This window comes from Erinaceus europaeus, chromosome 15, assembly GCF_950295315.1.
Source record: "Erinaceus europaeus chromosome 15, mEriEur2.1, whole genome shotgun sequence".
NCBI classification, from domain to species: domain Eukaryota; kingdom Metazoa; phylum Chordata; class Mammalia; order Eulipotyphla; family Erinaceidae; genus Erinaceus; species Erinaceus europaeus.
Window position 1 is genome coordinate 58919972 of NC_080176.1, and position 26855 is coordinate 58946826.

Consider the following 26855-nt stretch of genomic DNA (forward strand, 5'->3'; position numbering starts at 1 on the left):
TCTCTAGTGAGTTTTCTCTGATATGTGTGTTTAAAAGGAGAAACAAACAATTATAAGCTCTGAAAGATGATTTTTATTAGGTGATGATGGGAGGGATTTTCCGAAGGGAGGACAATCAGGTTAAGGTTGGGAAAAGCTGTGCATTTTCACAAATATTGAAGCAAGTTACTTCGTCATATCCTTGCTAAAGAACACAGGCTGTAACTTGAACAGCCAAACAAGAGCTAGATCAGAGGCTAGCAACCACAAGCAAACAAGCAAAAATAGTCATGACTGGAAGGAAGGAAGGAAGGAAGGAAGGAAGGAAGGAAGGAAGGAAGGAAGGAAGGAAGAAAAAAAAAAGAAAGAGAGAGAGAGAAAGAAAGAAAGAAAAAACAAACAAACAAATCTTCCCTCTCCCTGGGCTTCCCACAAACTAGACTACCCCCTCCTATGGGGGAACTTAGGTCTTACTAGTGTCTGATCCCCAAGCCAAACATTTTCAAACATTCCCTTACTCATCAGCTGAAACTGAAACAACTTTCCAAACCTGGTTTTTTGTGAAGCGCCTCTCCTCTTGGAAAAGATTTACTCAGAGCTCATTATTTAAACATGAGTTTCCTTATTTTTTTTCCTTCTAAGCAAATAAATTGTTCCAATTAAAAATTCAGTGGGGTTATTTAACTCAACTAAGAACAACTACTGTCCTAGAGGATATAAAATATACTTTGGAAAATAATTTAAACAGATAATAGGTCACTTCAGTGTCATTCATACTAATACAGGGCCTAAGGGTCTTTTTGTACCTTACTTTTATCATCATATCTGGAAATTTGTCAGTACTTATCTTGTTGTGTTAATGTCGTTTCTTAAATATTCCTGTTGGATAATAAGGTTGGCTCATTATATGCTGCCACCTACACTTTTAAAAAGCATAAAAAGCATTATGTGCTCTGCTTTGCCATGTGTGCAACCCAGGTTCAAGCCTGGTCTAACTGGAGTGAAGGAAGTTTTAGTGTCATGGTTTGATTCTGACTCTCTCCCCTTTCTCCCTTGCTCTTTCTATCTAAAAAACAGCATGGAGTTATGAAAGCCCATGGTTTACTAAACTAAAACAACTCACACATCATCAACATTTCTACAAAATCATATTTAATGATGACTTCTGTTACACCAGTATAGTTTGTTTTATTTATTCAATTTTATTTATGCTTTTGTATTTTCATTTTTTCTTTAAATATGCTGGTGATTTTTTTAAATACACAAAAATGATTTGACTGTATGTCAAAATGTTTTCATGATCAGTTTCTTCGGAAACTTGCCTACAAGTCTATTTACCAAATCAAAGAATATGCACGTTTCTCAAAACACATTTACAGTTAATATCTACAAGTGTTGCACCAATCTTAATTCCTTGGACCCACTTAGATCTCATCTGTGAGTCAAATCATCCAGTATTTGTTCTTTTGGATTATTTTGCTATACACGTTTCACTCCAGTTCCTTCCATGTTGTAGCAAATATACTCTCATTTCTTATATCTGTGTAATACTATATTGTGTGTATATGCCCACAGTTTCTTTAACCATTCATCTGTTGTTGGACGATTGGGCTGTTTTCAAATGTTGACTATGTCAAAAAACATTACCACCAACTTGAATGTGCATGAATCTCTTCAGATGGGTGTTTTTGTATTCTTTGGAAAGATACATTAGAAATATTGCTGAGTCGGGAGTCGGGCGGTAGCGCAGCGGGCTAAGCGCAGGTGGCGCAAAACACAAAGACCGGCATAAGGATCCCGGTTCGAACTCCGGCTCCCCACCTGCAGGGGAGTCGCTTCACAGGCAGTGAAGCAGGTCTGCAGGTGTCTATCTTTCTCTCCTCCTCTCTGTCTTCCCCTCCCTCTCTCCATTTCTCTCTGTCCTATCCAACAACAACAACAACAACAATAACTACAACAATAAAACAACAAGGGCAACAAAAGGGAAAAAATAAATAAAATAAATATAAAAAAATAAAAAAGAAATATTGCTGAGTCATAAGATAAGTCCATTTTTAATGTTGTCAGGAATCTCCAAACTATGATCCTTGAAGGATGCACCAATTTACATTCTCACCCACACAGAAGAAGGGTTCCTTTCTCTCTACAACCTTATCAAACTTATCTATATCTTTTTCTATGCGTGCCACTATCACAGTTGTCAAGCATTATTTTATAGCTTCTTAATTCTTATTCTATTCCCATGCATGACCTCGGTGATGATGATGGTGGTGGTGGTGATGATGATTTTTCTTTTAACCAGAGCACTACTCAGCTCTGGTTTATGGTGGTGTGAGGGACTAAACCTGAGACTTTGAAGATGTGAAAGTCTCTTTGCATAACCCTTATGTAATCTATCCCCCATCCTATGACCTCAGATTATTATTTCTTTAGGAATGTGTACTTTTCTCAGTTACTCCACCCTCATATTTGCATATATGCAATACTGTAAGAACTTTCTTTAAGAAGCACTTATGAGAATGGATATTATTCTAAACTTTTATACCCGGAAAAATGTAGGAATGACTATATTATAAATCAATGACTTAATTGTTTTTGTTGATGAAATCAAGAGAGATGAGTCTACATTCGACTCAGTTACAGAGTTACATTCCCTAAAACAGACACCTAGTGAGTCATGAGGTAGTTTACTTGGTGGGACACATATCTTGCAGGCATACTGCCCACATTGGCATCTCACTATCACATGGGAGTGCTGGACTTTCAAGGGTAGCTCCAATGCTGTGTTTACAAAAAACAACTAAGTCATGGTTTTATAATATAGTCATTCCTATATTTGTCAAGGTGTGACTAGAAATACAATGGTATTAAGAATTAAAGCCTTCACTGCCCTTGGAAAATAATATATTACTACTGTACAAAACTGTTGAGGTCCTGAAGCTTAGTAAGGTGCCAAAGAGATACACATTTTTTTTTTCATTAAAGAACAGTATACTTAGCAAATAATTAGAAGACCTTTTAAAAATAAAAACAAGCAAACAAAAACTCATGGACAATTCAAATTTAGAGGATAAAAAGTGGACTGTTTTCTCAGAGTTCTTGGAAAACTATCTTGGAAAGCTGGGATTATTTTGAAAGTGGAAGGAGAGATAGAGAGAGGCATCTGCAGTACCATTCCACTATTTAGGAAGCTTTACCCCCTGCAGGGGGGAGCTGAGTGTTTGAACTCAGGTCTTTGCATGCAGTAACATGTGCATTCGACCTGGTGCACCAAGGCCCAGCCCTATTTAGTTTTCTCAACCATCCTTTGAGAAAACAATAGCACTAATTCACAGTGAAGAAACCAGGACTCGGTTTACGAGACAGTATAGATTTTAACAGATACCTTATTTCCCAAAATTTATGGTTTCAATGATGAAACCTTGTCCACAGGACTAAAAATCTTACTGTTGAAAGTTAAAACTGAGTGTGTGGGGAGTCATGATGAATTCAGTGTAAAGATGAAAATAGTACCCATGGGAGGAACTTTCAGAACATTTTTGCATCAACAGCATTTGGGCTCAAGATCTGAGTGTTATTTTTATCCATAGAAGGTGGTCTGAGGGAGCATTTTATCAAGTATTTTTAGTGACTAATAGACTCTTTGCATCTTGACTCAAAAAGATCTGGGTCGCCATTCTTATATAGTCAAGCATAGCAATGACCTTAACAACACAGAGTTGGGCTAATATTTTTCTTTGTAATGACATTGTGATTAAAACAAACAAACAAACAAACAAATAAAAAAAGTGTCCTGAGAAACCCACTGGGATACAGCATTGACATGGATTGTAGAAACTGGAAATAATGAAGACAGAATTAAGAAAAATCCTCCACATATTTGAACTATATACTGTCTTGGCATTTGGTGTTTTTATGGGAGTCCAAAGGGAATTGTGATGGCTTTATTTTTTTTTAATTTTTTAAAATATTTTTATTTATTCCCTTTTGTTGTCCTTGTGGTTTTATTGTTGTAGTTATTATTGATGTCATCGTTGTTGGATAGGTCAGAGAGAAATGGAGAGAGGAAAGGAAGACAGAGAGGGGGAGAGAAAGATAGACACCTGCAGACCTGCTTCACTACCTGCGAAGCGACTCCCCTGCAGGTGGGGAGCCGGGGGCTTGAACCGGGATCCTTATGCCAGTCCTTGTGCACTGTGCCATGTGTGCTTAATCTGCTGCACTACTGCCCGACTCCCCTGAGTCACTTAGTTTTATCCTGATTTATGCTTCTATACATTTACAACTTCTTGGTCCCCATGAGGACTTCAGTATGCCAACTTCTGTGGGCCACACTGAAGAAGGATAAATGCATCCACATGACTTTGAAATAAACTTTCATGATATCCCTGAAGATATCTCTCATAAATAAAGGTAGAACATCTGTTAGTAGTTGTTATAAATAAGTAATATTTCTGGAAATAAAAGTAACATGTTTCCTCTTGATCTGTTCTCTGTTGTCTTTCTTAAATATCCTAGGGCAAGCTTACCAAATTCAGTGTATATTCACTTTATCTACATTGGACACTAACTTGTAAACCAATATAGATTTTAAGTACTGAAAGCACCAAAACTGTTAGAGTGATTATTTTCTTCAAGTAGTGTGTTTAAGACCTCTTCTGTTTTTGACATCCTAGACCAGTCCCTCTATTTCTTGGCTTGTTAAATATTTTCTCTGAGCATCCAAATGTTTCTTAATCTGACATTGGTCCCTTAATTTAGGATTTTTTAATAAAGAAAAATAAATAAAAGCATTTCTTCTTCTCCTTGGTTTCTTACTGAACAACACTGACCTCTAATTTCTTCCCATGCTAGATGTCTCCCTGTCTTTGGCTCCTGAGAATATTCTCTTTGTTCTTATATATTTCTTTCCATGTTTTTTTTTTTTTACCTGCAGCATATGTTCTGATATGAAGACTTACTGTGAAAAATGAGCTTCAAAATCTCTCCCTTCTTTTGCTGAAGACTTTGTGGCTTTGAGAGATGTTTTCTTGGCACCATTTGTATATCTTGCTATTTCTCTTTGGTATCCAAGGGTAGATTATCTTCTCTTTCCATTTCAAAATGCTGATGCTACTGAATCACTAACACTCAAATGTCTGTTTCCATTTTTAAGTTGATCCTGGTTTTCCATTATAAGAAGAGACTTATCTGCCTTGATCTAGGACAGTGACTAATCATCTTTTGGAATTCAGAATGTTGTTTGGTATTCCATTTCTCTGGGAAACTGTTTAGGTGTCAATTTTATTTAAACTGCTTCCCCCAAATGTTAGTAGTATACAAGAAGAATTAAATAAAAATAATACTAATTTAAAGTAGCTAAAAATATTTTCAGGTAATAGCAAGATAATAATTGTTCTCACACCTTCCTAAGTCATTCATGTAGTTTTTATTAATTAAAGATAGTATAAGTACCATCATCTCTATTTAATATGTCCTGAATGATATGACATCATTTTTATTTCATTCATTTTTAAGATTTTACTTTACTGGGGGTAGGGTTAATGGATTACTGTACAGTTATTGGCTAGCAAAACACCATTTTCTTAATGTTAGTCTTTGTCCACTGAGTATATATCCTATAATTTCCCTTTTTAGTTATCTGTTGACTCGCATTTAGGTAGAATTCCTATGTTGGCTGTTGCAAGTAGTGCAGCTATAAATATATGGATGCATCTATACTTTTGAATCAGTGTTTTTGTGTTCTTTGGATATTTACTAAGGGTAGAATTATATAATGGTATTACCATCAGCCAGAGCTGAGCAATAAATACTCTGGTTAAAAATAACAAAAACAAATATATAGATAAATTTCACATGATATTATAAGTCTCGGAAGTATGTCTATATTTACACTTTAACAAATTTCTGTATCATTGTGTGTGTGTGGGGGGCTGCATCTGTTTGCAGCTGCACCAATCATGAGTTAGAATTCCCTTTTCTCCACATTCACACCAGAACATGCTGCACCAATCATGAGTTAGAATTCCCTTTTCTCCATATTCACACCAGAACATGCTGCACCAATAATGAGTTAGAATTCCCTTTTCTCCATATTCACACCAGAACATGCTGCACCAATCATGAGTTAGAATTCCCTTTTCTCCACATTCACACCAGAACATGCTGCACCAATCATGAGTTAGAATTCCCTTTTCTCCACATTCACACCAGAACATGCTGCACCAATCATGAGTTAGAATTCCCTTTTCTCCACATTCACACCAGAACATGCTGCACCAATCATGAGTTAGAATTCCCTTTTCTCCACATTCACACCAGAACATGCTGCACCAATCATGAGTTAGAATTCCCTTTTCTCCACATTCACACCAGAACATGCTGCACCAATCATGAGTTAGAATTCCCTTTTCTCCACATTCACACCAGAACATGCTGCTTACATTTTTCCCCAATGAGCTTATCTTAACAGGTATGAGGCAGTATCTTCTTGTGTTTTTAAATTGCATTTCTTTAATAAGTGATGCTAAGTATTTTTCCATATGTTTTCATGTAATCTATCTGTTTTCTTTCACATAACTTACTTAACTTCTCTTTGCTCACTCAGGGTTCTAGCCAAATAATGATGTTAGTCAAATGTTCATGATCCCATGTCCTTTGCTGCTTTCTTCTTTGCCATAGAATCCCCTAGCTTAAATATACAGCCCACAATGCGCTCTCAGAAATGAATCTAAAAAAATGCGCTCAAGGTTAGTTTCCTCTGACTATCACACAATTTACTCCTCCCATATCTGTATACTATATATATTTTTAAAAACCCTCACTATTCTCACACCCTTGATAGAATTTAATACATAGCATCATATTTTATTATTTTAACTGTCATACATTTTTTTCAGTAAATAGATGGTGAGATATATTTATTTGTAAAGGTTTTCACATAGGGTCTAAATCACCATGCTTCACACATAGTAGGCAATATGTCCAACCACTCAGTCTCTACGTGTTTTATAGCACAGTACTACAATTGTTCTTTTTGTAGTTTTCAAAAGTAGTCAGAGAGGCAAACTTTTACAAATGAAGTTAAATAATTATGTGTAATCATATTTGTAACTTTTTTCCAATTGCATCATCACCATGTATATGATGGAAGAAGATCATTTTTCAGTTGCTTAATTGTGTCCAACACTTGTGAACTTGAACTTCTTGATAAAAATAAATATTTCTTCAAAATTACTTTTAAAAAATTACAACTTTATTTGCGCTTTAACAGATTTCTGTATCATTATGTGTGGCTTGTGGTTTTATTTATTTATTTATTTAATGGTAACCACTGGTGCTTCACTGCTTCACTTCAGGTTAACTTTTTTCAAATAAAAAAATATAAACAGCCTTTAGGTTCATGATTAGGCAACAATTTTTTTGGCTTTATATGTTAACTCTTCTTTCAGCCACCAGGTTCCAGATGCTTCCGTGAAGCCAACAGGACCTCCCTGGACAGACAACCCCACCAATGTGTCCTGGAGCCCCACCTCCCCAGAACCCTGCCCCACTAGGGAAAGAGAGAAACAGGCTGGGAGTATGGATCAAGCTGCCAACACCCATGTTCAGCAGGGAAGCAATTGCAGAAGCCAGACCTTCCACATTCTGCACCCCATAATGACCCTGGGTCCATGCTCCCGGAGGGATAGAATAGGAAAACTATCAGGGATGGGGAGGGGATATGGAGTTCTGGTGGTGGGAATTGTGTGGAGTTGAACCCCTCTTATCCTATGGTTTTTGTCAGTGTTTCCTTTTTATAAAAAAATATTAAAAAAGACATAGACAGAGATAGAAAGATAGCACACCACCTAACTTTCCCTTAGTTCAGTGATGACTGGGCTTGAACTTGTGTCATTCTCCTTTCATATTCCTGCTACATACCTCTGTTTTTCTTATAGTAGCACAGATGATATATGTATGACTGATTATAAATTCTTTTATTTTTGCCACCCGGGTTATAGCTGGAGCTTGATGCCAGCACTGCTCCCTGCAGCCATTCCTTTTCTTTTCTTTTTTTTCTCTATATTTTATTTGGGAAGACAGAGAGAAATTGCGAGAAAGTGGGAGATAGAGAGGGAGAGAGAAAGAAAGACACCTGCAAGCCTCTTTCACTACTTGTGAAGCTTCCCAGCTACAGGTGGGAAGCAGGGACTCAAACCCAGGGACATGTGCTTAACTTGGTGTGCCACTACCTGAAGCCCTATGAATTATTCTTTAAATAAATAATTTATTGTTTAATATACTTGAATAACTAAGGCACACCTGAGTTTAGTCATATGTCCAACAACTCAGTCTCTACATGTTTTATATAGCACAGTACTACAATTGTTCTCTTTGTAGTTTTCAAAAGTAGTCAGAGAGGCAAACTTTTACAAATAAAGTTGAATAACTGTGTAATCAGACTTGTAATTTTTTCCAATTGCATCATCACCATTTATATGATGGAAGAAGATCATTTTTCAATTGCTTAATTGTGTCCAACACTTGTGAACTTGAACAGCTGGTAGTGAACAGTATGATTGACAACAGTCAGTGGAAACTCATGCCAGAAATAAGTTCAAAGCACTGTGATTACCAAGAGGAGGGCTGTCAAAATCAAGCTCAGTTCCTGTGGAAAAAGCTGTCATCATCAAGACTATATAGACAGAGGGGAAAAATGAACCAATGCAATTGATGAGTCAAGCTGTGAAACCGGAAGTGTTTTGGGGGTGAGGTTTAATGCTGAGGTCACTACAGGATTTAATGGCTTTGTATTGCTAGCAGTAACCACCAGGCAAGAGTTAGGAACAATTTGTCCCACTTTAGGAAGAGGGGAAGTCTAAAGTGTATGTATCCAGAATCCATGCACTAATCCCTTCTCTAAATCCAGTACCATTTAGCACTTGACCCTGGAGATTTCTTTAAGTGAGTTTATTTGAACCCAAAATTCAGAAAGCATTTGGTGACCATTGAGATACTGGATAAAGTTCTTATATGTTTATTTAGAAAATAAAATTTGATCAGTATACAACATGGGCCCCAAGTCAGATTGATGTGGTAAACCTTTAATTGCATATATATTTAAATTCGGGAGCTATTCTCTGCCCTAATCCAGCTTTCATGTCTATTTTCTACTGTCTTCCGAGACAGTGTTTCTGGTCCATTTTCATGTCAACTGTCAATTTCAAGTAGAGATTATTTAGGTCATGGGCTCCTAGGATCATACCTAAAATAGAAATTCTAGCTTCTTTCCACTCTAGGGTCCCTATTCTTATTGGGTCAGATCCTAATCTTTGCTCCCTGTTTATTAATGATTATGTCCTGCTTTATATCTTAATAGCCTTTCAGCTACCAAATACCAGATGCCACTATATTCCCGTCCTGACCTCCCTAGGAAGATGGTATTGCCAACAATTTTCTGGACCTCATTTCTCCAGAGCCATAGCTCACTAGGGAAAGAGACAGGCTAGGTACATGGATTGATTGGCTAATGTCCAGCTCCAATGGGAAAGCAATTGCAGAAGCCAGAACTCCTTCCTTCTGTATCCCAAAATGAATTTTCGTCAGCTCCCAGTAGGGGAAATGTCTCTGGGGGTCTTTGCATATCGTACTATGTGTGCTTAACTGAGTGTGCCACCATCCGACCCCCTAAAAGAATAAACTTTTATAAATATTAAGGCTTGTTATGCAGCTAGGAAGTTTCATTGGTGGTAAATTGCATATAAAATCATAGCCTCCTAAATAAATTAATCCTAAAGTGACAGATACAGTTCATGAACATTTAACAAGTGATGTAAATATTAAATAAATTTCCCTTTGCAGAAATAATTTTATAATGCTGACATTTTATTCACTGTGAGTAACATATATATATATATATATATATATATATATATATATAATTTTATTTTTCCCTCCTGGGTCATCACTGGAGCTTTGTGCCTGCACTATGAATCCACTGCTCCTGTGGCCATTTTTTTTCCCTTTTCTTTTCTTTTCTTTTTTGTCTTCTCTTCTCTTCTCTTCTCTTCTCTTCTCTTCTTTTCTTTCTTCTTCTTCTTCTTTTTTTTTTTTTTTACTTTTGGATAGGACAGATATTGAGTAAGGAGGGAAAGATAGAGAACAAGACAGACATCTGCATACCTGCTTCACTGCTTCATACCCCCCCCACCCCTGCCCCAAGTGGGGAGCTGGGACTCAAACTGGGATCTTTGCATGCCAAGTAAATTATTTTGTAAGAAATAGAAGTATCAGGCCTTTATGAAACTAGGAAGAGTAAGATTATATAAAATATGAAAAGTTGAAAATTGTCTTTTTTAAAGCAGTTTAGAAACTGGTGGCTAAATTACCACTCGTTCAAGTCATAAAACACTTAATAAAAAATAAACTAAAGAAATCCAAGTGTAACCTTACATGTTAAAGGTGGCTTGATGTTTGTCCTTAATGGGCTGAAATTATTCTGTTTACTGAAAAATTTCCTTTAATTGCCTGCAAGTTCCATGGAAGCACATTCTGTTTTACCTTAATCTTCTACAACAGATGAAGAAACGATAAAAATAAGGTTTTTTTTTTTTTTTTTTTTTGTAGTCAATACCTCACTCATGCACAATTGCATCGCTCAAGGTCACTTTTCCATTTAGACAGAGATAGAGAGACAGAGAAAAATGGAAGAGGGGAAGAGCAGTGACACTACTGCACATAGGAATTTCCTGTGGTGTATTGTTATTTCCCATATGATGCCTGGGTTCAAAACCTGATCACATCTGTTGCAAAACAGATGCGTTACCCAAGGAGACATTTCCCATGCCCTAACTTCTGTTTTTTAATCATCAACAGCAAAACTTTGGAGTCTAGTTCAGTGGGAGTACTAAATGGTGTCACTCACTACCAAAATAAAACTCACTGACTCCTGAGGCTAGACTAAATACTTGTGTTGTCTATTCCTGAAATTCTTAGTTCATTAAGTACATTTTAATATTTCTGTTTATGCAGGTGCCTTCTCCACTACTTTTCAGGTTTTTTTTAAGGATCGGAACTGTGCTGTGTTCATCTCTGTGTCTCTAATTTAAAAACACAGTGTTACAATTGAAGTTTTCATGGAGCTGTCATCATGATTACAACTGTGAGTATGATAAATGATTTTGAATCTATGGATGAATAAATGAATAAAGAAATGTAAGGTAGTGGTGGTCTAATGCAGGAGTTATAATGAGGATAAGTGTAAGTTAAAGTGAGTGCTTAGTTTTCCCCACAGTTGTTCTATGTTTAGATATATCTTTTTAAAATTTTTTTTATATTTATTTTATTTATTTATTCCCTTTTGTTGCCCTTGTTGTTTTATTGTTGTAGTTATTATTGTTATTGTCGTTGTTGGACAGGACAGAGAGAAATGGACAGAGGAGGGGAAGACAGAGAGGAGGAGAGACACCTGCAGACCTGCTTCACTACCTGCAGGTGGGGAGCAGGGGTTCGAACCGGGATTCTTATGCCGGTCCTTGTGCTTTGCGCCACCTGCGCTTAACCCGCTGTGCTACAGCCCGACTCCCGTTTAGATATATCTTTAAAAAATAAAATCATATTGTTTCAGAAAGATTACCAAAACAACATAAATAAGCCATTATGATGAAAGTCACTAGCAAATAAAGTGTAAGTGAAAGAAGATAATTTGATTTCATAATCATCAGACTTCACAACTTGGATTTGCTGTTGATAAAGTTATGAGTGTTTAAACACTTCAGTTTGGGAGCTCTAAAGACATTTATGTCTAATTATCATCTACTTCATTCAATGACCAGAAAACAAAGAGTAATATTAAGGTAATGATGTGTATAGTCATGACAAGGAGTGAATGCTTACTGTGTAGGAGTGTGCATATGCTTGATGGTTGGAGGCTACTTTTCATGATGGGATAAAAACTACAAAGCACTGCTTTACAATAGTAGCCAACTTTATTTAGTAGTCTCATACATACAAACAAAAAGCAAAGACAAAAAAAAAAAGCCCTGATGAAACTCCAAGAGAAATGTTTTTTCAACTGCTTTTCCAAAATAATAACTGTGGCTAAGGGAATTAAAAGCTTAGGGTTCCTTTTCAAATGGGAAAATAGTCATTTGTAAGATGTCAGATGTCCAGATAAAGGTCCAAATATGTGGGGAAAACATAGACCAGGATTTACTGCATGAGGCAAATTATAAGCTGTAAAGCATCTCTTTTTTTTTTTAAATATTTATTTTATTTATTTATTCCCTTTTGTTGCCCTTGTTGTTTTATTGTTGTAGTTATTATTGTTGTTGTCGTCGTTGTTGGATAGGACAGAGAGAAATGGAGAGAGGAGGGGAAGACAGAGAGGAGGAGAGAAAGATAGACACCTGAAGACCTGCTTCACCGCCTGTGAAGCAACTCCCCTGCAGGTGGGGAGCTGGGGTTCGAACCGGGATCTTTATGCCGGTCCTTGTGCTTTGCGCCACCTGCGCTTAACCCGCTGCACTACAGCCCGACTCCCGGAAAGCATCTCTTAAAGCAGTTTGAAAAGAGTGAGAAAAGTCTCAAGACTAGTCAGATAGTCTACCCTGGACCCAGAGAGGGAACTCTTGATGTTTGAGATTCACTGTTGGAAGACAGCACACTTAGTAGGGAGGTCAGCTTTCTTCCTCTTTCTTCTAGCTTTAGCTACCTCATAGTCATCCTCTGAACTGCCACCTGGCAGCATTCAGCTCTCCTCCTGTTGGGTTACTGCTCAGATGAGCCAGGGCATTTACAGTCCTACTGCCAAGTATGAGGCTTTCAAGACAGGGTGGCAGCAGAGTTAGCACATGGCAGAGTAACAAAGAGTGAAGAAAAGCTAGCTGCCAAATTCAAATATTACAGAATCCATGTTTTTTTTTTTTTTAATACTGTTCTTTTGGCCACCTTCAAATTTTGAGACAGGAGAGGGGGAGGAGGAGAGGGAAAGGGAAAAGGAAGGAAGGGGAGGGGGAGGGGGAGGGAGAGGGAGAGGAAAAGAGAAAGAGAGAGAGGGAGAGAGAGAGGGAGAGAGAGAATATGAATATTTCTGTATTTCTTCTCATTACTTCAGGGCATTAATCTACTTTGAACTCAGTATTAACAGAGGAGCTGGTTCCACACCCAAGAGGCATTATTATCTTCCAGCTCACAAGTGTTTAACATATGGACATCATCAAAATCCAAACTGACTTTATGTTCCTCATTTCTAGAAAACAATTAAAAAAATCTAATCAAGACACATGCCTGTGTCAGGGGCTAGGCAATGCACCATTAAATGTAGCAATGAATGGTGCACAGGGTTTGCAAGACTCCACAAACTCGTTTTATTTGTATCCAGACAAATTGAAAGACCAGACAGCTTCATTAGATTGTAGTTCCCATTTTATACCATCGCCACCTCTACCACCACAGAATCTGCGTCTTCAAATCACATCCACATTGGCATTTCACAACTGTAGCCTGACTGTATTGTTAATTAATTCTTGAAATGCACAGTAAGCCAAAGGGACACTTTGTGGGGAGTACTTGCCATTTAATTAGTAGATTAAGTTTTTTTTAATCTCAAATGTTTCTATTTAATTAGTATGTACTGTAGGCTAAACTCTCACACCAGCTGGATATTTTCAGGATAAATGGCTTTGCTTAATTTTTTTCATTTATCAAGCCAGTAACTTTTCAGAAAGGGGTTGAGCTTGGGTAGCAGAAGGAGGGAATAAGAGCTGGAGAGAAGATTTCTTTTTTTCTTTTCTTTTTTTATTTAAGAAAGGATAAATTAACAAAACCATAGGGTAGGAGAGGTACAACTCCACACAATTCCCACCACCCAATCTCCATAACCCACCCCCTCCCCTGATAGCTTTCCCATTCTCTATCTCTCTGGGAGCATGGACTCAGGGTCATTGTGGGTTGCAGAAGGTAGAAGGACTGGCTTCTGTAATTGTTTCCCCGCTGAACATGGGTGTTGACTGGTCTGTCCATACTCCCAGTCTGCCTCTCTCTTTCCCTAGTAGGGTGGGTCTCTGGGGAAGCAGAGCTCCAGGACACATTGGTGGGGTCTTTAGTCCAGGGAAGCCTGGCCGGCAGGCATCCTGATAACATCTGGAACCTGGTGACTGAAAAGAGAGTTAACATACGAAGCCAAACAAATGGTTGAGTAATCATGGACCCAAAGCTTGGAATAGTGGAGAGCAAGTGTTAGGGGGGTACTCACTGCAAACTCTAGTGTACTTCTGCTTTCAGGTATATATTTTGCAGTAGTTTACGCATACATGTGAACATATGCTCTCTCTCACAGTTCTGTAAACTGGTGTATATCTAGGTTTTGGGACTTTGTTAGAAAGTGAACCACCTGAGATGGAATTAGAGTATACTATGAAAGGAAAGGTCTCACCCAAGTAATGAAGCTGAAGGGTTGTCATTCCACACGAAGTCTCTGGACACAGTCTGAAGTGAAGCATGTTGAGGTGGCAATCGTTGTGTTGGTTAGGTTGTGATCGGCAGATGCAATATTATTTGATATGGATTGGGAGAGGCATATGGGAAAGTGGGCCCTATCCAAGGGTTCCAGGACTGGGGGAAGTAGAGGCTCTATAGTGGAGATGTGAGGTTCCTGCTGTCTTAGGGTTCCAAAAGACAATGGATAGTTAATGTTATCATCACATTATTTGGTAATTGGGTTAACTTTGAAAAGTCCTTTTGTTAGGGTTTGCTGTACAGTACCCAGTATCTTCTATATAGCTGTGCTATTGGTTGCTGAGAGAAGATTTCTTATGAAGAATCAATATTTCAAGGAAGGAAGAGGAAGATATTTCCATTTCAAGGTTCTATCCTGGCCTCTCTAGCATAGAATAATATAGTTTAATAAATTGGAGGACTTATCTAGTCTAAAACCTATTAAAATAAAGTGTTAAGAATGAGAAAAGATCAGTCACACGTTAAAACCCATCACCAAAATCCCTAGAATGACCTGGAAAGGTATGCAGGACACCTGACTCCAAATAAAAGATTTTTCATATGTCCATATATTCCTGAAAATGTGTGCATAGAATAATTGTCTGGGAGCATGCAAAAGTGCATGGATACAAGTCAGCATGGCTTTGTGATTTGGACCACTATTTTAAAGTCATGGAGAACTGATATTTGACTGGATTCAGTCTGACTTTAATGCACTGCCAATTAATAATTCATATCTCCAAATGAGGAATTAGTCAGCTTGTTTCATTTCTCATTCTAGAAGCAGTTTTGTCATTTTGGAGCAAGGTTTCAAGAGTGCTTCTTAATATAATACCGGGATATGTCAGCTCCATCTTAACTCATTTGTGCAGTGTCTTTATTTTCTTCTTAATTAAACACAGAAACTGCTGATTTGGGGACAAAAATAGAAATTGATGAAGTCTGAATTTCTTCCCAGAAAATATTTTGTCTTTGCTTCCAGATGTCAAATGTGACACATAAGCACAGTTCCTATGGGGACAGGAACAGACAGAAGCTTCTTTTCCTTCTGTGGAAGCCTTGGTGGAATGGAGACCATCACTGGTTATCCACCTGGTGACCCCAAATGCAGGAAGTGCAATCCAGGTGACCCTTTGATGAAATTACCCCAGCCACCTAAGCTATCCCACCACAAAAATGGGTAAAGAGGAATAAAGGAAGTGAATACAAATTGATCAAATAAACAAATAGCAGTGGCTAAAGTTTGAAAAAAAATGACAGACTGAATGGGAAATCATTTCCCCCAGGATATTTCACTCATGTGTGGTAATCCTCATATGCATAGGACACTCAGTAACATGGAAGCAAGTGAGCCAAATGTCTGTGAAAAAAGTGTGTCATCTAAGGGCTCAAGAATGAAAAGAGGGTTTGGGGAGTAGCATAATGGATATGCAAAAAGCCTTTCATGCCTGAGGCACCAAAGGTCCCAAGTTCAATCCCCAGCACCACCATAAATAAGCCAAAGCTGAGCAGGGCTCTGGAAAAAAAAAATGCAGGTCATGTAAATTAAAGAACTGTGACACTGGCAAAAAAAAAAAGGGGGTCTTGTTAATCTTGCTGTTTATTCTTTTAAACTTTGACCAATTGCCTTCTGGGCAATCTTGTCACTTCTGACTTCACTTGAGAAAGCCTTCTGTTACTGATTTTAGGTTCATTTAGAGATGGCATGAAGTCAGTTGGCATCATCGGTGTCCTAGGGTGATTTCTCTCCTAGCTGCATTTCCTGGAGATAGATCTATCTGGTGTTCTGGTTATCTACAAATATGGCATAACACCTAGACAAATGATATTCATACAGCCACTAAGCCTGGCTGTCATCTTGTTTCCAAGATTCTAAAGAAGCAACAATTCATTGAAATTAAGATGGGCAGTGGTAGACCCAGTTGATAGCACACATTATCATGCTGAGCCCCTGTTCTCCACCTGCAGGGGAGAAGCTTCACTGAAGGTGAAGCAGGTCTTCATGTGTTTCTCTGTCTCTCTCTGTTTTCCACCTCCCTCTCAAGTCCTCTCTGTCCTATCAAAATAAAATAAAAGAAAAAAATTAAAAAGGAAAAACAGTCCCCAGGAATGGTGGATTCATTGTATAGACACCAAAGTCCAGCAATAACTTTAGTGGCTATTAAATTAAGAAAATAAAAACAACAAGAAGCAGCAAGAGTTTCAATGAATTGTTCAATTATATTTAGTTTCATTTTAACTTGAGTATCAGTTTCCTAGGTTTCTGGGTAAGAGGATTTAATTAAATAATATCCAAAGAGTTTTTCCTTTTTAAATCTATAAAATATTGTACTAATGCAATAATCACTGATCATTTATCTATAAATGCATCATTTTAAATGAATGCATGCTATTCACGACTCTTTTTGTTTGATTGATTGGACATGATATGCCCTATAAATGTATTAAGTGGGTTTTTATTAACACAATGAGAAGGGGCACTTCTCTTGTTTATCTGTGCCCTAGGGCTGTGGAGTTAGTGAAAGTTTCTCAGTGATGTCTCCTAACATGTCAGCCCCCAATCCCTTACATGATGAGTATGCTATATCCCTTCCCATCTGTCAGTTAAGCTCTCCTTAACTAGTTTCTTCTTAGAGAAGTTTCCTTTAAAAGGGAGTGCTCGGGGGTCAGGTGGTAGCACAGAAGATTAAGTGCACATGGTGCTAAGCTCAAGGACCAGCTTAAGGATCCTGGTTTGAGCCCCGGGCTCCCCACCTGCAGAGGAGTCACTTCACAGGCAGTGAAGCAGGTCTACAGGTGTCTCTCTTTCTCTCCCCATCTTTGTCTTCCCCTCCTTTCTCCATTTCTCTCTGTCCTATCTGGCAGCAATAACAACAACAATAATACTAACAATGATAAACAACAAGGGCATCAAAAGGGAAAACCAGCTTCCAGGAGCAGTGGATTTGAGTGCAGGCACTGAGCCCTACCAATAACCCTGGAGGCAAAAAAATTTTAAAAAAAGGGGGGGAGTGCTCTTGAGCCCCTGGCTCCCTGCCTGCAGAGGAGTTGCTTCATGGGCAGTGAAGCAGGTTTGCAGGTGTCTGTTTCTCCCCCTCTCTGTCCTATCCAACAACAATAACATTGGCAATGGCAACAATAAAAATAACAAGGGCAATAAAATAGGAAAAATGGCCTCCAGGAGCAGTGGATTTGTATGCATTGGATCGACCTTCTAGTGGTGCATCCCGTGAGTACCCATTCATTGGGGAAACTGATGATCCTTCCTAGCCTACTGAATCCACATGGATCCCAGTCACTTTCAAAGCCAGCAACAAGCAGCTCCTGACAGCTTTCAACCTGACGCTGTTGACTGGCTACGGAAGAAGGGCAAACGCTAGAAGAAGAAGAAGAAGAAGAAGAAGAAGAAGAAGAAGAAGAAGAAGAAGAAGAAGAAGAAGAAGAAGAAGAAGAAGAAGAAGAAGAAGGAGAAGAAGAAGAAGAGGAAGAAGAAGAAGAAGAAGAAGAAGAAGAAGAAGAAGAAGAAGAAGAAGAAGAAGAAGAAGAAGAAGAAGAAGAAGAAGAAGAAGAAGTGCAGGCACCAAGCCCCAGCAATAACCGTGGAGGCAAAAAAAAAAAAAAGGCGGGGGAGTGCTCTGATATATTTTAATAAATGATCTGGCCCTCCCCCTGCTCAGGTTCATCAGGGAATTTCCTAGAATGTTTACAGTGGGAATCTGCTCTAGTCTCAAAAGGTCCATATCCCAGTAATGAGCGAAGTCTTCACTAATTTGCTTCTCCTGGACTTTTTAACTTTCAGAGTCTTATGCAGTGAACTTTAACAAGTACCATTACAGTTGAGGGTTTTCTTCACAGAGCTGGTTTCTTGTCCTGAATCTTTACTTCAAGAAACCTTGACTTTCTCGATTCTCCTGTCTGCCTTTCCAGTCTTGGTGATGACAATTTGCCTTAAGATCTGATCTCTCCCATGATCTGAGAAAAGCGGCTGATCTTTTAGTCTGTTTATCTATAAAAAGTGGTTAAGACTGAGCAGTTTCTTCCAAGTTGCTCATACGGAATCTGGAAACCAGAAGGTCGGATAGTGTTTGAAAACAGATTGTTCTCATAATGATTTGAAACATGCCCCCTATGAGCCTCTTTACCCAATTAATCTGTGTTGTTTCTTAATAAAATCGCCTTAACCAAGGTAAACTTTTGATTAAAATGTCAGGAATCGTAACAATGTTCAGTCTGATCAATGAGGTTTTTAATGGAGAGTTGTGTACAGCCGAGTTGTGCCTTCATTGCTTCCCATTTTTTTCTTGCTTACTGAGGGATACTGGGCTCATTTTGTCTGTTGTATGTCAGGGGAAGTACAGGTTGACTTTTATTTCAAACGAAACAGGGCTTAATTTTCTACTCTAGTAAGTACTACTACATTATCCCAAATAAACTTAATAGTCTACATATTTCACTGTTTGCATTTATGAAATAAATATAACTCCTCTTTCTTTTTATTTAGTTCACAGAATTACTGGGCAAGTTAACTGAGACAATGGAAAGTGGGTCAAAAGTCCATAGAGGAGCTCAGCTTCAGTGTCACACTTCGACCCCTTTCAGGATAATTACAGTACTGCATTATGATTAATAATGGATGCTACTCCTTTAGTTACTGACTTTTTAAGCATGCAGAATGGATGAATTATTTATCTCTGTAAATAGTTCCTCATGTAGAAACTGGATCAGTAGTTGGCACATATTAGATACTCAATGAAAACTTATTCAATATTTTCTATAATAGGTGTTATTTGAGCTGGGTGTTAAAATCTATGTAGTAGGAAATCTAAAGTTAATAGTTCCCTATACTGGAATAGCAAACAATGCCAATATATTGTTAGTTTCCATAAATTTAAGTTAAAATGAGTTTGTTGTTGTTGTTAAGAAAAATGTTTGATGCAGGCCCAAATTTCTTTCTAGAGACAACTTCCAGTGTATGCTGACTAAACTAACATGTCTGATTTAACATCATGCCACCTCTTTGTGGCTTGCCCTGTATGTTTTTTTCAATTCCTTGAACATTCCAAGCTCATCCCTATCTTTAGACTCTGCAGTTTCTATTTTATAAAGAATACCCTAAACTTTGCTCTAAAAATAGCAAATCCTTCCTGTATCTCACTTAATTCATGAAGCATTTTTCTTAAATTTATTTGTTGGATGGAGAAAGAGAGAAATTGATAGGGGATGGGGAAATAGAGTGGAAGAGAGAGAAAAAGACACCTGCAGACTTGCTTCACCACTTATGAAGATTTTTCCCCTGCAGGTCCTTGAACTTAGGGTCTTTACCATTGTAACATGTACACTCGACCCAGAGCCACACCACCCAGTCCTGTGAAGCAACTCTTCAGCAAGGCAACTCACTAGATCACCCACATGCACTGACTCCACTCATTCATAATTTAATTTTAATAATATTATAAACATTTAAAGATTTGTGTATCTTGCTCACTTTTTTTTCTCTTTTCTCTTTTGCATTCTAAGATATAAAGTCTACTAAGGAAGAATTTTTCTTCTGTCCTACTTGTTAAATTCCCTTCTACCTGGCTAGAGTAGTACCTAGCATTTAAGTAAACATTTAAATAGCATTTTAAAAGTTGATTATTTCTGCAGCCAATTAAGCTGACTGAGCTGCCCGCCTGGTGGTGCCTGGTATGAAGTGGCTGCAAACAGCAGCCTCCTGGATGGTGTCTGCAGCCCATTATTTGTACAATCTGCCCTAAGGGACACTGGGGAAACCCTACCTAGTCAGTATCCACTCCATGCCTGACCCCCTGCTGTCCCTAATCTTAGGCTCCAAAACAGGGATGCAAGTGCCTTTGGGTAGCCCCAGGGCACAATGGCCAGGTCCAGGTCATCATATCCATCTTCACCAAGCTTCAGAATAAGAAGCATGGGATAAAGGCCCTATGCAAGGCTAAGTTCAAGTTCCTTGGATGCCAAAAGATCCACTTCTCCAAGAAGTGGGGCTTCACCAAGTTTAGTGCAGATAAATTTGGAGATATGGTGTCTGAAAAGCACCTCATCCCAGATGGCCATGGAGTGAAATATATCCCCTAGACAAGTGATGGGGTTCTGTACTCCCAAGAGCCTCAGAGATGCCCCATCAATCAATTACAATAAAGCAACATCCCACCTAAAATATGTTAATTTATTGTTTATAATAGCAAGATGATATAGTAGAGAATTCTAAAACAACTGAATTCCAGAAGATGTCAAGAGATGCATGCTTGTTCTGTCAAGGTCCGGATAAACTTTGCTAGCCACGCAACTACTGTTTCACAATACAATGGTTCCACCATTGTAGTGCAAAGAACACCCACAGACATTGTCAACAAATGGACTTAAGTGTGTTACAACAAAAAGTGTTTATTTTTAAATTATTCTGTATTCTGCTGAAGATGTTGCTAGGGTTTGAACCAAGAGTCTCCTACATGAAAAAAAAATTGCTCTGCTACTAAACTACATCCTCGACTACAATAAATTTTACTTACAAAAGCTGGTCACAAGATTTGAAGTGGCAACATTGTAAAATGATCCTTGTTCATAAGAAGATTGTCAGAGGAGCTTAGGGTCTTAACAGCAAGTTCTTTCTTTCTTTCTTTCTTTCTTTCTTTCTTTCTTTCTTTCTCTCTCTCTCTCTCTCTCTCTTCCTTCCTTCCTTCCTTCCTTCCTTTCTTTCTTTCTTTATTTCTTTATTCATTTATGAGAGAGAGCCAGAGAACCACCCTGGCACATGTGATGCTAGTGGTCAAACCACCTCTAGAGAGGTGCTAGAGAGAGTTCAGTACTTTATCTACTGTGCCACTTCCCAGGTCGCAGAGAGAGCAAATTTTTAAGTGCCAGATCCTTGGACAATTCAAGTCCTGGATCCTCCTCCAACTTTGTTAAACTTGAGAATCTTCTGTAAAATGTGTCTAATGATAGAACAAATGGAAACTCAGAATTTAGATTACATAAAAAGCTTCTTTACAGAGTGTTAGATAGATAGTAAAAAGAACCACTTAATAAATATTTGCATTACACTAAGTGTTAGGTTCCTATGAAGATAATCCTAGAATTAAATGAGCAACAATTTCTTCTTCTAGCGTTTGCCCTTCTTCCATAGACAGTCAACATGATGGGAAGAGTCATAATGAAGAATACAGATACAGTTAATAAATTTGAGAGAAGATGACAACTCTTGGTAATGAACACATGAGTTGATGATAGTGGTTCCTTGTATGTTCAGTTTTTCCATTTTGGAAATCCCAGCCTAAACTTAATTTTCTTACTGACTAATTCTATAACTTTGAGCTATCTTTCAGATTACAAGCAGAGTTAAACATTTCACTAAAGACGATTCAATAAACAACAAGAATTTGAGTTGTTTTTGTTTCTGTTCCCTTAGAAAGTTAACTGCTTTTACATCTGTTTTCTAAGTGCTTTATAAATCCTTTAAGAGTAAGGATCATTTATGATCCATTTATTTTTTATAGGATTTTCCACTATATTTAGAACTCTGATTTGTACAGATTTCATTATTTCTTATGGAATGATTGAATGAGACAATGGCTAAGTACAGAAGTTCATTTACTAGAGTTTCCAACAATAAAATGTCCACTGTGGATCATAAGCAATGGTTTGGTATTTGACTTATGTTTTGCCCCCAACATCTGCTTGCAGTGATATAGTATCATGTTGGCTTCTTTCATGTCATTCCACTGGGATGTTTCTCTCTCCAGTCTTCTATCCCCACGAAAAAACCCATTGCCTCCCTTATGTGAGAGTTGGAATCATAAAATTAGCCCAAAGATCCTTTCTTATGTATGATAATTAATGGGAACAAAATGTCTTGGATGAAATATTACTGGCAAATGTGGTATAACCAGATGTTGTGTAATGCAAGACTCACCATAGATGGAGAACGCTGCCCTGAATCAGACTTGTTTCTTTGACAAATACTTGACTAAAATAAATTAAGTAAAGTTAAATATATATTTTTAAACTCAGAATTTAAAGAAAGCAATGTTATTTTTTTTCTTCTAATGGCTTCAATGTTGTGAACAGTTACAGCCAAATCATTGTAAAATATTTAGCTTTATCAATTTTTTTTAAAAGGAGACTCTAACAAAACCTTAGGATAGGAGGGGTACAACTACTCCACACAATTCCCACCACTAGATCTCTATATCCTATCCCCTCCCCTGATAGCTTTCGCATTCTCTATCCCTCTGGGAGTATGGACCCAAGGTCATTGTGGGCTGCAGAAGGTGGAAGGTTTGGCTTCTGTAATTGCTACTCCACTGAACATGGGCATTGACTGGTCAATCCATATTACCAGTCTGCCTCTTTCTCTCCCTAGTAGGGTGGGGGTCTGGGGAAGCAGAGCTCCAGGACATATTTGTGGGGTCTTCAGTCCAGGGAAGTCTGGTCGGCATCATGCTGACATCTGGAACCTGGTGTCTGAAAAGAGAGTTAACATACAAAGCCAAACAAATTGTTGAAACATTATGGACCTGAAGGCTGGAATAGTGCAGATGAAGTGTTGGGGGGGTACTCATTGCAGACTATTGTGTACTTCTGTTTTCAGGTATATTTTTTGCCCTAGTTTATGGATACGTCTGAACATATGCTCTATCTCAGGGAACCTGGTCTATATCTAGGATTTGGAACTTTGTTAGGAAGTTAACCACCTGGAATGGAATTAGAGAATTCTATGAAAGGAAATGTCTCACCCGAGTAATGATGCTGAAGGGTTGTCATTCCACAGCTGAGGTCTCTGGACACAGACTGAAGTGAAGCATTCTGGGGTGGCACTTGTGCGGATTAGGTTGCGATTGGCAGATGCAATATTATTTGATATGAATTGAGAGAAGCATGCAGGAAAGTGGGCCCCACCCTAACTTTCCAGGACTGGGGGAAATATAGGCTCTATAGTGGAAATGTGAGGTTCCTGCTATCTTAGGGTTCAAGAAGACAATGGATAGTTATTTTTATCATCACATTATTTGGTAATTGGGTTAACTTTGAAAAGTCCCTTTGTTAGGGTTTGCTGTATAATACCCAGCATCTTGTATATAGCTGTGCCACCAGTTGCTTCTGTTCTACCTGGTCTAGGGTTTTGAAGAGAGTCAACATATCAAAGACTCAGCCTATGTATTAAAAAGACTCAGTCTGTGTTTTAAAAAGTTCAAGACATACAATTTTTCCCCTCTCATATTAATTAAATAGTGATTTATATGACTGCAATTTAATAGGAGTGTACATAAACACCATTCCCACCACCAAAAGACTGTGTCCCATCCCACCCACCTACCCTTCCCCCCACCGCCCCAGGAAGCTGAATGTCCACCCTCCCCCTCATCCAGGGTTTTCACTTTGGTGCCCTACTCTCAATTTAGTCAGATCCTGCTTTTAGTTTCCCTTTCTGTTCTTCTTTCTCAACTTCTGTTGATGAGTGGGATCATCCCATACTCATCTTTATCTTTCTGACTTAGCTCACTTAACATAATTCCTTCTAGCTCCTTCCAAGATGGGTCAGAGAAGGTGGGTTCAATGTTCTTAATAGCTGCATAGTATTCCATTGTGTATATACACCACAGATTTCTCAGCCACTCATCTGTCTTTGGGCATCTGGGTTCCTTCCAGGTTTTAGCTATTATGAATTGAGCTGCTATTAACATAGGTGTACACATCTCTTTTTGGTTGGGTATTATGGAATCCTTGGGGTATATCCCCAGGAGAGGAATTGCTGGGTCATATAGAAGGTCCATATCTAGCCTTGTGAGAGTTCTCCAGACTGATCTCCAGAGAGGCTGGACCAATTTACATTCCCACCAGCAATGTAGATGAGTTAGCTCTGTCCCCACAGCCTCTCCAGCATTTGTTGCTGCTGTGCTTTTTGATGTATGCCATTCCCACAGAGATGAGGTGGTATCTCAGTGTTGTCTTTATTTGCATTTCTCTGACATTCAGCAACCTGGTGCAGTTTTTCATGTGTTTGTTAGACTTTGGGATCTCCTCTGAAGTGAATGTTTTGTTCATATCCTCCGCCCATTTTTGGATGGGTCATTTGCTTTTTTGGTGCTAAGTTTACAGCGCTCTTTGTATATTTTGGTGATTAGTCTCTTGTCTGATGTATGGCATGTGAAGAACTTCTCCCATTCTGTGAGGGTGTTCTTTGTTTATGTGATAGTTTCTTTGGCTGTGCAGAAGCTTTTCAATTTGATGTAGTCCCATTGGTTTGTTTCAGCTTTAGTCTTTCTTGCAATTGGGTTTGGATCATCAAAGATGTCCTTGAGGTTTATGTTCCACCAATGTTTTCCTCTAAGTATTTGATAGTTTCTGGCCTAACATCCAGGTCTTTGATCCATTTGGAGTTGACTTTTGTTTCTGGTGAGATAAGGTGGTTCAATTTCACTCTTCTGCATGTTTTGACCCAGTTTTTCCAGCACCATTTGTCGGGACCCTTGGATCGGATTTTGGTCCTTGACCCCCGGGGAAAGAAGGTTGCTACTACCGGCCCTCCAGCCCAAAAGGACACTCAGACGCAGTGGGGAAGTCTGTCAAGCAGTTCTTTGTTTATTATGTGCTGGGCATTGATATTTAAAGGAATTTTTGGCGGGCAGAATTTTGGCAGGCTGGGTTATCTTATTTTGCAAAGGGGAAGCAGGTGTGGTTTTGCTGAAGCGGTTTCTGAGAAGTATAACCGTTGAGGTTATTCTCGGAAGATTTATGGCAGGAAGCGTTCTCATACCAGAGTGATGAGGAAGTGACTTATGGGCCTAGGGTGTGTTCCCACACTTCCCTCTTTTTTTATTTCTTTGTTGGAGCTGTCGTAGTTTTGGGGCCTGTTGGTGGCATAGCCTGGAAGCCTCGGGGTCTGTACCTGTTAGGTTGCCTTATCCGGGAAGAGAGCATACCCGTCTTTGGTCATCAGACCAGCTCGAATAAGGTCGTTCTAGGGGTGCGTGTCTGTCTTAGGTTGCCCCTCCCGGGAAGGGCCTTACCCATCATTGACTACCGCACCAGCTCTCAAAACTCATCAGACACTTTCACTTTGTATTTTGCTCAAGGCCTTTTGGACCCAGAGGGTCTTTTGCCCACTACAGTTTATGAGGTCTTTGACCACATGAGACAACATAACTACCAACTTAAACCTTTGATGGATAAGGTTATTCACTCAGTTTAAAATACAGGGGCCAAGGGTAAAGAGCAAAAGCAAGATCACTAAGGGCCCAGCAAGAGAGGATAGCAGGGTGGTCAGCCAAGGAGATTGGTTAAATCAGCTTTCAAACCATCTTTCCTGTCTTCTTTTAGCGAGCCCTGAGTGGTCAGCATAGAAGCAGCACTCTTCTCCCAATGCAGCACAGACTCCTCCCTGTTGAAGGACAATCAAGTCAAGTCCTCTCCTGTTCTGTAATACTACCTCAGACAGTGAGGTAAGGGATTTTTCTAACTGACTTATGGAGGACTCTATCTGCTCTAGATCTTCATCAATGGCTGCTCTGAGTGAGTATACCTTCTGATGTGTGGTAATGAGGGAGGTTGTGCCCACTCCCACTCTGGCAGCCCCCAGCAGGGAGGCCACAGTAATGATGGTGGCACCTATCAACCACTTTTGTCTATGGGCTTGGTGGATTCTCTCTATGGTGTCTAAGAGACTCTCATAAGAGTGATAGATCACAGGAGGGTACAAAAGGACTAAGATGCACCACTCATGTTTTTTTCTAAGATTTCTCCTGAGATGCAGGGGGTCACTCCTGAGGCCTTGCAAGCCCACCAGGCTTCATCAGGGGCCAGGTAAAAAGCTGTCTTGTTGGGTTGAATGGTGTGATTGCATAACCCAGGTTCTACTGAGGTACCAATACAAGAGGTCTAGTCTGAACATCTCTTCATTTCATTCTCTTGTTTCTTTGTTTACTCTCAGCTTTGTTGATCTGTCTAAGTGTAACAGTGGGGTGTTAAAGTCTCCCACTATTTTTCTATTACTATTGATATATTTTTGAAGTTCTTTGAGTAGGTGCTTGATGTATTTAGATGGTCCCTCATTGGGTGCATAGATGTTAATAATTGTTAAGTCTTCTTGGCTGATTCATCATCTAATCATGTAGTTGCCTTGCCTATCTTTTATTACTTTATTTAATTTAATATCTATTGTGTCAGAGATGAGAATGGCTGTTCCTGCCTTATTCTGTGGTCCATTAGCCTGTATGATAGTTTTACATTCTTTCACTTTAAGTCTGTGTTTATCTTGTTGGGTCAAGTGGGATTCTTGCAAGCAGCATAAGGTTGGGTTATGTTTTCTGATCTATGCTCCCACTCTGCGCCTTTTGATGGGTGAATTTAAGCCATTGACATTTATTTATATTATGGATTTAATA

The 26855-nt window shown here is 38.7% G+C and overlaps 1 non-coding gene across 1 annotated transcript; it reads left to right on the forward strand.

Moving 5' to 3' along the window:
• The first annotated feature begins 20097 nt into the window (after positions 1 to 20097).
• LOC132533252 (small nucleolar RNA SNORA70) lies at positions 20098 to 20231 on the forward strand. Its single transcript, XR_009545149.1, has one exon. It is a non-coding gene; the product is annotated as a small nucleolar RNA SNORA70 (small nucleolar RNA).
• Positions 20232 to 26855: the final 6624 nt, after the last annotated feature.